Source organism: Bos taurus, chromosome 2 (genome assembly GCF_002263795.3).
Source record: "Bos taurus isolate L1 Dominette 01449 registration number 42190680 breed Hereford chromosome 2, ARS-UCD2.0, whole genome shotgun sequence".
Taxonomy (NCBI): Eukaryota; Metazoa; Chordata; class Mammalia; order Artiodactyla; family Bovidae; genus Bos; species Bos taurus.
Window position 1 is genome coordinate 41,593,239 of NC_037329.1, and position 17,210 is coordinate 41,610,448.

The window sequence follows — 17,210 nt, forward strand, 5'->3', positions numbered from 1 at the left end:
TAAATATGTATGGATTTATTTCTGGATTCCCTGCTGTCTGATACCAATACCACACTCCCCAAATTACTGTCATTTAAGAATTTAAGTTTTAAATTTTAAAATTTAAGTTTTAACATCCAGTAATATTAATCCTCCAACTTGTTATTCTTTTTCAAAAATGTTTTGCGCTTTGATTTTCCTTAGAAGTATTAGAATCCACACTTCAATTTCTAAAACAATTTTTTTTTCTTGGATTTTGACTAAGATGGCATTGAATCTGTATATCTATTTGGAGGGAACCGTTAATAACATCTTAACAGTATTGAGGCTTTCAACTAGTTAAAATAAAGATCATTTTTAAAGCTCATTTAAATTTCTCCCAGCAATATTTTTTAGATTTCAGTGTGTACACAGATCTTGCCTGTTTTTTTTTTTTTTTCCAGATTTATCCTTATCTGGTTAAAAGACCATGTAAAAGTGAAAACTAGTTTTCTGAGACATGAGAGCTATAGGCTTTACCTTATAGTAAAAGCAAGGAGCCACACTTCAGCACACTACAGACAGTGGTATGTAAAATAAGACAGTAGAGTCTTCTGAAAAATGACTGTGGTTCATGTTGATAGAATTGCAAGAGTAGGCTGGATGGGTGGTGGCAGGCTTATGAATGGAATCAGTCTTCTTAAGAATTTACAATAAAACTGGTCAAAAGTGAATAAAGTCTAGAATCTGTTGTGCATGGACTGTTAATTTTTTTTTTTTTTTTTTAGTGATAACGTTAAAATTTTTAGGCTGGTCTGAAATGACTTCTCATGTCTCCTTGACACTTTCAGATAGATACACTGTTTATTTCAGTATCATAGAGTTTAACAGATGAGATGAGATAGCTACTTTATTCTATTGCTAATTAACACCAGGTCAGGTTCTGTTCAATGATAGTGAAATCCCCATGTCTGACAACCTTTAAAAATTGAATAGCTAATAATCTGTGATGGATGGTGCAGATACTGACCTCCTGAGAGTCAAAGGCTACATGACTATACAACCTGCAGAGTCACCTTAAAGCTCTGTGTACAATTAAATAATAATAATGTTAAATGAGAGTTATTTAACTTTAACAAAGGACACCCCTTGAGTTTATGTCACTATAGATGGATTTCTTTCTATCCTTGAATCCTTCTAGGCAGGGAAAATATTTGCTATTGGAATGCTTTGCAGCTAAGTCATTTGAGTGGCAGTTGACAGTTCTGAAAGGCTGTGGTCTTGGAAGCTGATGCGTCCCCTACCCATCCTGAATTCCAAATAGAGAGAGTTATTTTTAACTCCATTATCAGTGCACATGACTGTCCTTGCTGGGAAAGTGAGCCAAACTGATGTGATGTTTCTGTTGCTGAGGTGAGAGAGAGGGGCAGCCAGTTGTTCACATGGTCCTTTAAGGTAGTAGACAACACTGAGAAAAGAATCACAATCCAAATAAATAACCATTTTAGTGAACTAATGAGGAATACCAAATGTTTATCACTGAAGCAAATGAAAAGTTTCAAGGATTTTCTAGTTTTCAAGGATTCAAGGAAAAGTTTTCAAGGATCCTACCTCAACTTAATAATTCAAGTGTTGATGGGATCTTGGTGATGGTATGAAGACCAATTTCAGAAGATGTCTTGACATTCATTTCATAGAGTGCTTTTGAAGACATGTTTAATCCTCCCGACATTTTTATCTCTCTGGAGAACCTCATTCAACTCACACATTATCCCATTCTTCATAAACCACTCAGCTACAGACTTCAAACTTCAGTTCACTCAATTCAACACTTACTGAGTTAGCACGTGCAAAGCATTACATTACAGCTGGAGGGGATTCCGAGAGAGAGATAACATAGCCTTTACCTTCTAGGGGATCACAGTCTAATAGGGAAGAGAGATACACACATCAGTAATTTTAAAGCAAGGGAATCTCTGATATGTGTTTCTGCTATGTTGTGGAAAGAGAGAGGAATCATGGTTGTGTGCAAAGATGTAGAAATAGTACTTTTCTTGTACCGATGACTTCTTCAACCTCTTCCTAAGTCTGTTTTTGCTCATCATGTTATAACGAATCATCATGTCGAATACTTGCAGATGCAAGGTACAATAATAATAAACTAGCACTGGCTAAGTAAGAAAAAGAAATCTTATACAAAGTAATCTGGAAGTAGGTGCTTAGTTCCAGTACAGTCACACAGTATCATTAAGAACTTGGACTCTTTATTTACCTCTCCACTCTACCATCTTCAGTAGTGAGTACAGTCACACAGTATCATTAAGAACTTGGACTCTTTATTTACCTCTCTGCTCTACCATCTTCAGTAGTGAGTACAGTCACACAGTATCATTAAGAACTTGGACTCTTTATTTACCTCTCCACTCTACCATCTTCAGTAGTGAGTACAGTCACACAGTATCATTAAGAACTTGGACTCTTTATTTACCTCTCTGCTCTACCATCTTCAGTAGTGAGTTTTCATCATTTAGCTTGATGCTTCCTGGTTGCAGGAGGGCTGCTTCAGCTCTAAGTGTCACTTGCTGTGCAATTCATCTAAAGTGAGAAGAAAAGATTTCTCTTATATCAGGGAGAAAAGTCCTGCTCAGGAGAAACCCCGGACAATTTCTCTTATTGAAATTGTCTTAACATATAACTCTTATGTTATTTGCGAGCACTAGGTCATGTTTACTCCTTAGCAAAGGGGTAACTCTTAGCTTACTTATCTTTGATCAGTCATATTGCATTTCCTGAATCTGTGGTTGGGTGAGAGAGTTTTGCTTTCCCTGAGAATGTTAATGGTTGGGTGAGAGTTCTGCTTTCCCTGAGAATGTTACTGCACAAACACAGCTGAGAATATAGAAACCAAAAAGAGGAGGGAAGGAGAGTTAGTTACCAACAGCATCTGCAAGAACACATCCATTTATCTGAGCACTCAGAGCTTATATTACTGGAAGGGAGATCCCTTCTAGGACCCAAGAGTGAGCTCTTGTCTAACACTCAGCAATGTCTGAGGAGACACACTTACTGACAAAGCAAAAGACTTTATTGGGAAGGGATGCCCAGATGGAGAGCAGTGGGGTAAGGGAACCCAGGAGGACTGCTCTGCCATGTGGCATTTAGTCTCAGGTTTTATGGTGATGGATTAGTTTCCAGGTTGTCTCTGGCTACTCATCTTACTTTTGCCATATTTGGGTCCTTCCTGGTGTTATGCGCATGACTTAGCCAAGATGGATTCCAATGGAAAGGTTTCTGGGAGGTTGTCAGGATATATTATGAGCTAGTGTCTCTTCCATTTTTTTGGCCCTTCCTTAATGCTTTTGGAAAAGACCCTGATGCTGGGAGGGATTGGGGGCAGGAGGAGAAGGGGACGACAGAGGATGAGATGGCTGGATGGCATCATGGACTCGATGCACATGAGTTTGGGTGAACTCTGGGAGTTGGTGATGGACAGGGAGGCCTGGCGTGCTGTGATTCATGGGGTTGCGAAGAGTCGGACACGACTGAGCGACTGAACTGAACTAATGCTTTTGACTGGTGGTGGTTTGTCATTTCCATGGTCCTTATAGGGACCTCCCATAAGGAGGTCTCTTCTGTAACTACTTCTTGTTTAGAGTGGGCATTATCCTGGCTAGTAGAGTAGAAGTCTCTCTCTGCCTGATCTAAATCAAGATATTCTATTGGCTTCCACTCTTGTTTAGTGACTGAGTCATGTCTGACGCTCTTGGGACCCCATGGACTGTAACCCACCAGCTTCCTCTAACCATGGAATTTTCCAGACAAGAATACTGGAGTGGATTTCCATTTCCCTCTCCAAGGAATCTTTCCAACCCAGGGATTGAACCCACATGTCCTGCATTAGCAGGGAGATTCTTTACTTCCAAGCTACCAGGGAAGCCACACTTTAGTAATATCACTTTAGTCTGAAGCTGTTGGAGCCTGCTAAACTTTGTGAGCAGTTGAAACAGACAGGGCCCAAACCAGAGGCCTAACAAGATACCCAGAAATGGCAGGAGCCAAGGGAGGAAGGAGAGAAAGTGCCAAGTACCTGCCGTGCACTTGTGGTTATTTTGTGGCCCTTAATACCTTCTTGGACCTGGCCAGACTGGTTATAATAAAAAAAACAATATTCTTCCTTCAGAGAGACAGGTGCTCCCCTGTCCTAAGGTCAGTATAGGGCCTGGTGATTTTGTAGGATCATAGTGGCTAAGTAATCTTCTTGGGATTGTAGACATCAGAGGGTCCTTACAGTCTTTTTGTGGTTACGGCAGTGTCACTAGAAAGCTGCTGAAACTTACGTAGAGAGGTCCCTTTGGTGGCAGTTCCTGCCAAACCTTGAGGTTAATCCCAGGGCCAGAAACAAGAGGGTAAGCACCACTACGCAGTATATCCTCTGGTGGTGATACACTGATTGAGGCAAGGAGGCATTACTCCAGGCCAGAACTGTGTGAAGTGTGACTTACCCTAGAGAGCAGGTCCCTGATCAAAAAAGGGGAAGAGGTAAGTAAGCTCTATTCCTGCATATAATGCAGACACCATGACTGGGTTCAAGCTGGGTGACAAAATGGTTTTGCCAAATGGGGATAGAACTTCTCTCTTACAAGTGGAACACAGCATAACAGACAGGGTAGAGACTTCAGTATCTGGGTGAAAATTGTCACCCTGCTTGCCCCAAAGCCAGGAGCAATAAGAGTGTTTGGAAAGGGACTCAAGTGCTGAGCGGCATCTTGGTATGTGTCCTCAAGGTAGAGAGTGTTATATGTGGATTGCCACCATAGGGCTCGGTTCTCAGGGATGAGGACCCCTACAAGGGAATAATAACCGTCAAAGGTGCCCATCTGATTTAGAAATCAGGGTGATTTAGAAATCGGGACATGTTGGTTATACCGAACAGAGCATGGATTTTCAAGACTGGATGATGGCATCTAAGGAGGGCCTCAAACCTAGGGATAGGTGTAGTGTGTCTTTTTTTTTTTTTGACTTCTAATTTCTAGGCTTTGGGCTAAATCATATTACTGCAGAGCAATTGCTGGATCCTGGTTTTTCCTGTCAGTTCAAATGCTGAAGGTTACTGTACATTGTGAACTGTCCAGGTCTTCCACAGACTCTCCTGTTGGAGACACTCCTGTTTTTTTTTTTTTTTTTTTGAAGAAAATAGGGAACACCACTCAGGGGATGTTGATCAAGAGAGAAATTAAGGATTCAAGTGGCATTACAGATGTCACTGTGGGGGTAAATATAGCCAAGTGTTGCTGGTTCCAGGGCATAAAGCTATTTTCCCCTTTTATCTGAAAGGCTATGCCGTGACCAAGATGGGTGCATGGTGTGATAGCATACATCTGGAAGAGTAGCTCTAGACAGTTTACCTAGGGCTCTTTTAAGAATCTGGTTGGCATGCTCTACCTTCCCTAAAGTTTGGGGCCACCAGGATGTTGTTACTGTTCAATCATTCAGTCATGTTCGCTGACTCGTTGCCACCCCATGAACTTCCCTGCCCTTCCCTATTTCCCAGAGTTTGCTCAAATTCGTGTCCATTGAGTCGATGGTGCCATCCAACCATCTTATCCTGTGTTGCCCCTTTTTCCCTGTGCCCTCAATCATTCCCGGCATCAGGTCTTTTCCGGTGAGTCAGCTCTTTGCATCAGGCAGTCAGAGTATTGAAGCTTCAGCATCAGTCCTTCCAATGAATATTCAAAGTTGATTTCCTTTAGGATTGACTGTTTGACCTACTTTCAGTCCAAAGGACTCTCAAGAGTCCTTCAGCACCACAGTTCAAAAGCATTAATTCTTCGGTGCTCAGCCTTCCTTATGGTCCAACTCTCACATCCATACGTGACCACTGGAAAAACCGTAGCTTTGACTATATGGACGTTTGTTGGCAAAGACATGTCTTTGCTTTTAATACACTGTCTAGGTTTGTCATAGTTTTTCTTCCAAGGAGCAAGCGTCTTTTAATTTCATGGCTGCAGTCACTATCCACAGTGATTTTGGAGCCCAAGAAAATAGTCTGCTGCTGTTTCCATTTTATCCCCATCTATTTGCCATGAAGTGATGGGCCCAAATGCCATGATCTTAGTTTTTTGACTCTTGAGTTTAAGCCAGGTTTTTCACTCACCTCTTTCACCTTCATCAGAGGCTCTTTAGTTCCTTTTGGCTTTCTGCCACTAAACTGGTATCATCTGCATATGAGAGATTATTGATACTTCTTCCAGCAGTCTTAATTCCAGTTTATGAGTCATCCAGCCTGGCCTTTCGCATGATGTAGTCTGCATGTAAGTTAAATAAGCAGGGTGACAATATACAGCCTTGATGCATTCCTTTCCCAATTTTGAACCAGTCCATTGTTCCATGTCCAGTTCTAAATGTTGCTTCTTGACCTGCATACAGGTTTCTCAGGAGACAGGCATAATGGTCTGGTATTCCTGTCTCTAAGAATTTTCCACAGTTTGTTGTGATCTACACAGTCAGAGGCTTTAGCACAGTCAATGAAGCTGATGCTTCTTTGGAATTCCCTTGCTTTTTCTGTGTTGCAGTGTATGTTGGCAATTGGATCCCTGGTTCCTCTGCCTTTTCTAAATCCAGCTTGTACAACTGGAAGTTCTGAGTTCACATACTGTTGAAGCCTAGCTTGAAGGATTTAGAGCGTACTCTTGCTAGCATTTGAAATGAGTGCAATTGTATGGTAATTTGAACATTCTTTGGCATTGCTTTTCTTTGGGATTGGAATGAAAATGACCTTTTCCGGTCTTGTGGCTACTGTGTTTTTCAAATTTGCTGGCTCATTGTGTGCAGCATTTCAGTAGAATTATCTTTTAGGATTTGAAATAGCTCAGCTGAAATTCCCTCATCTCCACTAGCTTTGTTCGTAGTAATACTTCCTAACACCCACTTGACTTCACACCCCAGGATGTTTGACTCTAGGTGAGTGACCACATCATCATGGTTATCTGGGTCATTAAAACCTTTTTTGTACAGTTCGTCTGTGTATTCTAGCCGCCTCTTCTTAATCCTTTCTGCTTCTGTCAGGTCTTTACCATTCTGATGTTTATTTTGCCCATCTTTGCATGAAATGTTCATTTGGTATCTCCAATCTCTTTGAAGAGATCTTTAGTCTTTCCCATTCTATTTTTTCCTCTATTTCTTTGCATTGTTCACTTAAGAAGGCTATTAATAGCTCCATATCTTTCTCTATTTTCTTTACCTTTTGCTTCTCTTCTTTTGTCAGCTATTTGTAAGGCCTCCTCAGACACCACTTTGCTTTCTTGCATTTCTTTTTTTGGGGGATAGTTTTGGTCACCACTTCCTGTACAGTGTTTTGAATATCTGTCCATAGTTTTTCAGGCACTCTGTCTCCCAGATCTAATCCCTTGAATGTACTTGTTGTCTCCTCTGTATAATCAATCATAAGGTATTTGATTTCAATTATACCTAAATGGCCTACTTGTTTTCCCTGCTCTCTTCAATTTGTGCATGAATTTTGCAATAACGAGGTGATGATCTGAGACATTGTCAGCTCAAGGTCTTGTTTTTGCCTACTGTGTAGAGTTTTGCCATATTTGACTGCAAAAATTTAATCAGTCTGATTTCTATATTGACCATTTGGTGATGTCCATGTGTAGAGTTGTCTCTTGTGTTGTTGAAAGAGGGTGTTTGCTATGACCAGTGCATTCTCTTTGGAAAACTCTGTTAGCCTTTGCCCTGCTTCATTTTGTACTCCAAGATCAAACTTTGCTCCAGATACCTGGATTATCTTTTCAATTCCTACTTTTGCATTCATGCCCCTTTTGATGAAAAGGGCATCTTCTGTTGATGATAGTTCTAGAAGGTCTTGTAGGTCTTCATAGCACCATTCAACTTCAGCTTCTTCAGCTTTGGTGGTTGAGGCACAAACTTGGATTGCTGTGATGTTGAGCAGTTTGCATTGGAAATGAACCAAAATTATTCTGTTGTGTTTGAGATTGCATCCAAGTTTGCATTTTGGACTCTCTTGTTGATTATGAGCGTTGGTTGACATGAGGGCTACTCCATTTTCTGAGGGAATCTTGTCCACAGTACTAGGTAAAATGGTCATCTGAATTAAATTTGCCCATTCCTGTCCATGTTAGTTCACTGATTCCTGAGATGTTGATGTTCACTCTTGCCATCTCCTGCTTGACCATGTCCCGTTTACCTTGCTTCATGACTCTAATATTCCAGGTTCCTATGCAGTATTGTTCTTTACTTTACAGCATCGGACTTTACTTTCATGTTTGACACATTCACCACTGAATGACATTTCTCCTTTAGCCCAGCCTCTTCATTCTTTCTGGAGCTGTTTATCCCCAGTAGCATATTGAATACCAACCGACCTGGGGTCTCATGTTCTGAAGAGTGAAGGTGATATTTGATTCATAAACATGAGGCCAAGTTTTGGGTTATCATGACTGTAAATATGGTGCCTTTGTCACTCTGGAGTGACTGGGGCAGCCCAAACCTAGGCAGTCTCTCTTTAATAAAGCTTTACAGACTTTTGTAACTCTGTTCTACTAGGGAATGCTTCAATCCACCTTGTAAACATCAACAAAAACTAGTAAATAATACCCTTGCCATTCCAGCATAGCTGTAAAACCCACCTGCCAGTCTTCTCCTGAGTGACCCCTGGTATTAGACAGGTTTCATTAGGGGAGGTGGCAGAAGTCTGGGTTTTGGATTATTTCTTGGATGGGTATCACAACTCTGTGTTATTTGCCTAGTAACCATAGCCAAATATGGGGATGGTAGAGAAATGGGCTTAAGTAAAGTTTCCAGGTTATCTTTTCCAAAATGGGTGTTTCATGTAAGGAGTTAAAAATTTTCTAGACTTTGGAGTGGGAAGGAATAGTAGTATTTGAACCTGGTCAGTCTGCAACCACTTATGTGACCTGATCTCCCAAGTCTGCTTAGCATATTGGGAATGTTCTTCTGGGGAAAAAAGGGGGAAGATAGCAGTGTTGGGTGGGAGATCTGCCCTGGCAGGTCTTTTGGCCTCCTGATCCACTTCCCTATTCCCCTGGGTCTCCTTTTCTTCTCCCTTTTGTTAACCCTTGCAGTAGATGACAGCTAATTTAGCAAGAAAATTGACTACCTCAAGAAGCCTGAGAATGAGCTTTTCTGTGTGTTTAATAGGAGAACTTTGGGCTCTGAGCATCCGTCTTTAGCTCCAGATTGCTGCATGTGTATGCAGGATGAGGAAAGTATACTTAGATCTATACAGATGTTAATCCTTCTTCCCTCCTCTAGTTCTGGAGCCCTTGTCAGGGGGAAAAGTTCAGCCTGCTGGGCTGAGGTGCCTGAGGCAAGAGACCCACTCTCCCTGGTTTCTTCTGGGCTCCCTGTGGATATCCCAGTTTCCTCTCTCCTTTTCCCTGAAGCTACTGGCATCCTTGTGCCATACTTCTGAGTCAGTTACAGGTGTCACAGGTAGGTCAGGATAAGAAGAGTAAAATTCATCTATAACGTGCATGCATGCATTGCACATTGGGGGAAATATGGGGATCTCATATTAAGGAGGCTGGATTTAAAGTCTGACAGACCTTTAGTTTTATTGCTGGGGTGTTAAGGAGAGGGGTATGTATTGGGTAATTCCCCTCCACCATGTCGTCCATCTAACCCCTTTAGTCTCTGATACTGCTTTTACCTGGTGGGGCATGTACATTGTAGTGGGTTAACCCACCACAGTGGGTCCACTGTGGACCATTTAGAGGTTTTTTTAACCATGAAAGTGTGGCTACTTCTCCCAGAGGCAAGTGGGCCAGCCTTTGGTTACCTCATTTAATTGTTTTGAGGGATAGGCCACAGGCTGTAATATAGCCCTCTCCATTTGTCCCAACATCCTAAGTGGGCCCACCTGTTCAGAGACCTACAACCTAAAAGGCTTTTCTGGATTTGGGAGGTCTAAAGCAGGGCCCAAGTGACCGCCTCTTTCAGAGTGTTAAAGGCCACCTTACAGGTCTCATCCCAATCAAGTGGCCCGTCTTCTTGTTTAGTTTTTCATATAGGAGTTGGGCTAGATTCCCATAAATTTCCCAGATCTGGCAAACTCCAGTTATCCCCAAAAACTGTTTCCTAGTTTGGGGACAGTGGTTATTCAAGATAAAGGATTTCCTCTGTGGGTCAACATTCTTTTTCCTTCTGTAACATCCTTTTTCCTTATAAACCCAAGGTATTTTACTTAGATTAAGCTTATATGAGCTTTCTTAGGGGGACAGTTGCTATCCCCTTTCATAAAGAAAATTTAAGGTTTTATTAGTATCCATTTAAGAGCTAGTAAAGTCTGGGCTTGCTATGAGCAAATCACCTACATATTGTATTAGGCTACTGTTTGTTATGGTTAATTCCCTTAGTTCTCTCTCCAGGGAAGTCCCAAAAACATGGGGGCTGTCTCTGAAACCCTGGTATACGGCTTACCTTGTTTATGGATCTCGCCACTCAAAAGCAAAACCTTTTGGGACTCAGGATGGAGGGGAACACAAAAGAAAGCATCCTTAAATCCAGGACTGAAAAGTACTTAGTGGTTCCCAAGATTTGTGTTAGGAGGGCATATGGGTTTGAGACTGGCGGTTAGGTTGCAACCACAGTCTCACTGACCACTCTTGGATCCTGGATGACTCGATAAGATCTGTTTGGTTTAACAGGATTGAGGTGTTTCAGGGAGACTCATAGGTGATTAGGATTTTGACATCCCAGTATTTGTTAATTAGTGGTCTAAGGCCCTCAAGAACTTCTGATTTCAAGGGGTCTTTTCTAGGCGCAGGGAGCATTTGGCTTCAGGAGGATCTTTACTGGTAAGACATTTATAGCTAGTGCCAGGCTGGAGACATATCATACCTGGGGATTGACTTTATTTGAGAAATGGAAGGCGTTCTCCTTTCCTGTGTCTGACTGCAAATGTTCATACAGGTACTAGACAAAGTTACTGGTTTCTAGCTTTCCCCAAGTCACTCTGGTCTACAGGTGGCAAAGATCTCTCCCTAGTAGAGGAACAGAGCAACTGAGAATATATAAGGGTCCCTTGCCAATTGCCCACCTTATGTGGAGGGGCTTAGTCAAAGTTCAGTTTGGGGGTTTTCCATCTACCCCCATCACTGTTTTAGTCAGGGAGTTTAAAGGTCCAGGTTGGAAAGGAAAAATAGAGAAGGTAGCCCCTGTATCCAAACTGGGCTTTCCTCCTGTTCTCATGTCCTCTTTCTCCTGGTCCCTAATTAGAAACACCTTTTTTTTTTTTTTGGCCTTCTCTGCTAGCTCAGAGATGGGGTCTCTGGTTTTCTAGTTTTTATAATTTTCTCCATATGTCAGGGTTGCCTGGGGTTAGGAAGGGATGGACCAGCAGGACTCTACCTTCAATAACTTTCTAGATTCATGTGGATAAAATTTTTGAGCACCTCCATGAGCCTTCCCCAAACCAGGGCCAGATTTCCTTTCTCTCCCTGAGTAACCTCTTTTATTATAATTAATGGTGTTCTGGACCCACTGGGTCATTCCTGCAGTAGGCAAATAATGACGTATCTTAGGGATTCCATCTCTGCATTTGTGTTGGGGTCCCAATTGGGCTTTGCAGAGGAGATTGCCTCTTCTGCAGGGGCTATCTCAGTGTCCACCCACAGCAGTTCATCAACCTGATCTAGGATTTTAGATCCTTTTCTGGCCTGATCTAGGATTATAGCTTTTTCTTTATCCTTGCAATACCAATTGAGGATGACCATCACATCCCTCCAAGTGAGGGCTTAAGGCACCCAAATTCACCTAAATTTGGGAGGTTTTCATAATATGAAACCCATTTTTCCCCCAGCATCTCATTGAATGATGTTTTGCATGGAAAAGGAACATGACTCTACATAGTTCTCCCTTCCCCATCTGGTACCTCTCTTTGGGGACAAATTTTGCCCGAGGGAGACCTTTCTTCATGTGGAAGGTAAAGCTTATTTCCTGATCAAAATTGCATGGGAGAAGGGGCATTAGGAGGCAGACCTGAGGCAGTGGTAAGGACTTTCTCCCAGGTCTTGTAGTCTGGAGGGCAGCCACAACTTCCTTTGCCCTCCCTGCCTGCTTTGGAAGAATCAGGAGAACACTGAGGGCATCTTCCATCCCAACCTTTGCCAAAAGAACTTTGAAGGAGCATTTATCAGAGTGTCTGAGCTTACATTTTCTCATTTTGTGGGGATCTTGGTAGAGGTACATAAAGACTTGGACATAGGTTAACTCATTGTTTTTACCCTTGTGTTAAATGGTGCTAAATCCATTTCCCAATGAGTAGATAAGCCAATCCTGGGTGCAGTATCTGGTAAGATTTTTCATTTTTAGTTCATCCAGCTAGTAGTTCTCCTAGACAATTCAGTGGTGTGTCTGAAGGGAATCTGAGCTTGTTTCCAGTTTTGATGGCAATATAGTTTGTACCAGTGCTAGGGTAGGTGTCCCTATTTCTGATTCTAAAGAGGTGGTAAATTCTCTCTTGGTCCCAGAGCACCTGATTGTATATGCACCAAAAGAAATGCTTAGTGGTAAGTGCAGTCACAGGGTCTGTAGGGCTGGTCTCAATAAATTTAAGTTAACCTGTAATACATGTCTAAGGTGTTAACTTTCATCCAAGACCAGGTGTGACTGTAAAGAACCATGTCAACCACTTCCACCTGGAAGCACTCAGTCCATTGGACAACCAAATGACTGAATTTATAGAAACAGGATGTCTGACTGAGGTCTTCTATCTTCTAGTTAACCCCCCAGGAACAGAGAGCACAGCTGACAGGGAGGAAAGACTGTAGGGTCTCACAAATCTCTTTCAAAGACTCAAAATCAGATCCAAGTACTGCAAACAGAGTGAACAGAAATACCTTGGGTCTTCAAAGATTCCAAAGGGAGGAAAGGGGGCCAGGTTGAAGGAAGAGAGGAAGGAGGAGGGGCAGTATTTGTCCTTCGGTGGCTAGCTTATTTACTTAAACTCATATACTCAAGCTTCATCCATGTTGCAGCATGTTACATGTCATTCTCTTTTAAGCCAAAATAATGTATTATGTATAAACCACATTTTCTAATGTGTTACAGTTTCAATCATGCAAGATGTAAAAATTGTAGGAATCTGTTCAATAACTTGCATAGAGTTAACAATTCTGTATTGTACACTTCAGAGTTTTTAAGAAGGTAGATTTCATACTGTGGGTTCTTTACCAAAATGCAGTTTACTTTTGATGCCCAAGTCACTGAAGATACAGATTTTCAGATTTAATTGGTCTGGGACGGGCTCTAGGGATTTCTTGGTTTGGATTTTGTTGGTTGGTTGGTTTTACATTTCCTGTGGCAGTTCTGAGTTGTAGCTGACCAAGATGGTTTTAACATTCTCCTCAGCTTGATTAAACAAGTTTTTTCTTGATCACAGGTCCCTGCCCTCTCTTTTCATAGAGCATTTGTTGTTGCTCAGGTGCTCTGTAGTATCCGACTCTTTGTGCTTCTGTGAATGGCAGCATGCCAGGCTTCCCTTCATTATCTCCAGGAGTTTGCTCAAAACTCTGTTGCCCCCTTTTCCTCCTGCCCTCAATCTATCCCACCATCAGGGTCTTTTCCAGTGAGTTGGCTCTTCACATCAGGTAGCTGAAGTATTGGAGCTTTAGCATCAGTCCTTCCAATGAATATTCAGAGTTTATTTCCTTTAGGATTGACTGGTTTGATCTCCTTGCTGTCCAAGGGACACACAAAAGTCTTCTCCAACACCACAGTTGTAAGCATCAATTCTTCAGCGCTCAGCCTTCTTTATGGTCCAGTTCTCACATCCGTACATGACCACTGGAAAAATCATAGCTTTGGCTATACAGACCTTTGTTGGCAAACAGATGTCTCTGGTTTTTAATACACTGTCTATGTTTGTCATAGCTTTTTTTCCAAGGAGCAAGTGTTTTTCATGGCTGCAGTCAGCATCCACAGTGATTTTTGGATCCCAAGAAAATAGTCTGCCACTTTTTCGATTTTTTCCCCATCTGTTTGCCATGAAGTGGTGGGACCGGATGCTATGATCTTTGTTTTTTGAATGCTGAGTTTTAAGCAACAGGCTCTTTAGTTCCTCTTTGTTTTCTGCCATTAGGGTGGTGTCATCTGCATAGCTGAGGTTATTGATATTTCTCCCGGCAATCTTGATTCCAGCTTGTGAGTCATCTAGCCCAGCATTTTGCATGATGTTCTATGCATATAAGCTAAATAAGCAGGGTGACAATATATAGCCTAGATGTAGTCCTTTCCCAAATTTTGAACCCGTTTGTTATTTCTTCTTTGGTTCTAACTGCTGCTTCTTGACCAGCAGTTCTCAGGAGGCAGGTAAGGTGGTTCAGTATTCCCATCTCTTTAAGAATTCTCCACAGTTTATTGTGATATTTACAGCCAAAGCCTTAGTATAGTCAATGAAGCAGAATAGATGTTTTTCTGGAATTCCCTTGCTTTTTCTATGATCTATTGGATGTTGGCAATTGATCTGTGGTTTCTCTGCCTTTTCTAAATCCAGCTTGCACATTTGGAAGTTCTTGGTTCGTGTATTGTTGAAGCCTAGCTTGAAGGATTTTGAGCATTACCATGCTAGCCTGTGAAATGAGTGCAATTGTGTGGTAGTTTGAACATTTATTGGCATTACCTTTCTTTGGGATTGGAATGAAAACTGACCTTTTCTAGTCCTGTGGCCACTGCTGAGTTTTCCAAATTTGATGGCCTATTGAGTGCAGCACTTTCACAATATTATCTTTTAGGATTTGAAATAGCTCAACTGGAATTCTGTCACCTCCAGTAGCTTTGTTTGTAGTGATGCTTCCTAAGGCCCACTTGACTTCACATTCCAGGATGTCTGGCTCTAGGTGACTGATTACACCATCATGGTTATCTAGGTCATGAAAATCTTTTTTGTATAGTTCTTGTGTGTATTCTTGCCACTTCTTCTGAATATCTTCTCCTTCTGTTAGATCCATACCATTTCTGTCCTTTATTGTGCCCATCTTTGAGTGAAACTTTCCCTTGGTATCTGTAATTTTCTTGAAGAGATCTGTAGTCTTTCCCATTCTGTTGTTTTCTTCTGTTTCTTTGCATTGTTCACTTAAGAAGGCTTTCTTATCTCTCCTTGCTCTTCTTTGAAACTCTGCATATAGATGGATATATCTTTCCTTTTCTCCTTTGCCTTTCACTTCTCTTCTTTTCTTGGATATTTTCTAAACTAAATGTTTAGAAAAACCGTGGTTGTACATTTTTTCTCTGTTCCTTTGAAATGTATGTAATTCTTTCCCAGCCTCTTTCTTTGGAAGGGTAAGAGATGACATGAAACTGTTGGATTGGCCAAAAAGTTTGTTTGGGTTTTTCTATAAAATTATAAAAAAACCTGAATGAACTTTTTGGCCAACTCAATATTAGGGTGGCCAGAAAAACAGGGCGCCAATGTGTATGTATTGATCTGCTTTTCATTTCCAGAGAAAAAGTTGGGATAAGAGACAGAGAAGAGAGGGCGACAAAGATAATATTAATTTTCAGATTGCCCCTGAAAACTCTTCTTATCTGTACTACTGCCTAGGTAATCGTGTCCAACTCTTGTCCATGGAATTCTCCAGGCCAGAATACTGGAGTGGGTAGCCTTTCCCTTCTTCAGGGGATTCAAACCCAGGGATTGAAACCAGGGCTCCCGCATTGCAGGCAGATTCATTATCAGCTGAGCCACAAGGGAAGCCCAAGAAAACATTAAGACTAGATAAATCACCATTAGCTAAGTCCTAGTTTTCTACATTCAAATTCTGCCCTCTTTGTAGCAGGAATTTTGGGGAGTAGGAAAGCAACTGATAGGAACCTGCATCAATCTCCCTCCTCAGTGTCAGTTTAGGTCGGTGTATTTAGCATGTAATTGTCATAGAATTGGTTATATTTGGATGGGGATTATGGCCAGATCTGTGGGAACAATTCTGTGGAGAGTTTGTGAAAGTTCAATTCCCAGATCAGAAGTTAGGTCTGTTACCAAATTAGATGTGAGGCCCTACTCTTCGGGCCCTAGCTGAACCAAAACCCCACCCCTGCCCAGTCAGGGAATTCTTTCTTTCTCTGGTCCACCCTGCCAATGAGGAAACTGAGTTTGGTGCAAGCCAAACAGGCTTTCATTCAATCCCACAGAATGGAGAAAGGGAACTCAGGTTCTAAAGATAACTTCTCTCTGAAGGGTGAGAAGGGTGGTAGGGGTGGGGGGGGGGCAGTCATGGAGAGGGGCTTTTAAAGGGTAAGAGGCAAGTGCAGAATCAGAAATTGGGAAAAAAGGGCGGAGATTTCCAGGAATAGCTTGTGCATTGCTTAATCCCTCAGCATATGGCATGTCTTGCCTTAGATCCGATCGGATCAGTCGCTCAGTCATGTCTGACTCTTTGCGACCCCATGAATCACAGCACGCCAGGCCTCCCTGTCCATCACCAACTCCCGGAGTTCACTCAGACTCACGTCCATCAAGTCAGTGATGCCATCCAGCCATCTCATCCTCTGTTGTCCCCTTAGCCTCCTGCCCCCAATCCCTCCCAGCATCAGAGTCTTTTCCAATGAGTCAGCTCTTTACGTGAGGTGCCCAAAGTCCTGGAGTTTCAGCTTTAGCATCATTCCTTCCAAAGAAATCCCAGGGCTGATCTCCTTCAGAATGGACTGGTTGGATCTCCTTGTAGTCCAAGAGACTCTCAAGAGTCTTCTCCAACACCACAGTTCAAGAGCATCAATTCTTTGGCGCTCAGCCTGCTTCACAATCCAACTCTCACATCTATACATGACCACAGGAAAAACCGTAGTCTTGACTAGACAGACCTTTGTTGGCAAAGTAATGTCTCTGCTTTTGAATATGCTGTCTAGGTTGCTCATAACTTTCCTTCCAAGGAGTAAGTGTCTTTTAATTTCATGGCTGCAGTCACCATCTGTAGTGATTTTGGAGCCCAGAAAAATAAAGTCTGACACTGTTTCCCCATCTATTTCCCATGAAGTGGTGGGACCAGATGCCATGATCTTCGTTTTCTGAATGTTGAACTTTAAGCCAACTTTTTCACTCTCCTCTTTCACTTTCATCAAGAGGCTTTTGAGTTCCTCTTCATTTTCTGCCATAAGGGTGGTATCATCTGCATATCTGAGGTTATTGATATTTCTCCCGGCAATCTTGATTCCAGCTTGTGTTTCTTCCAGTCCAGCGTTTCTTATGATGTACTCTGCATATAAGTTAAATA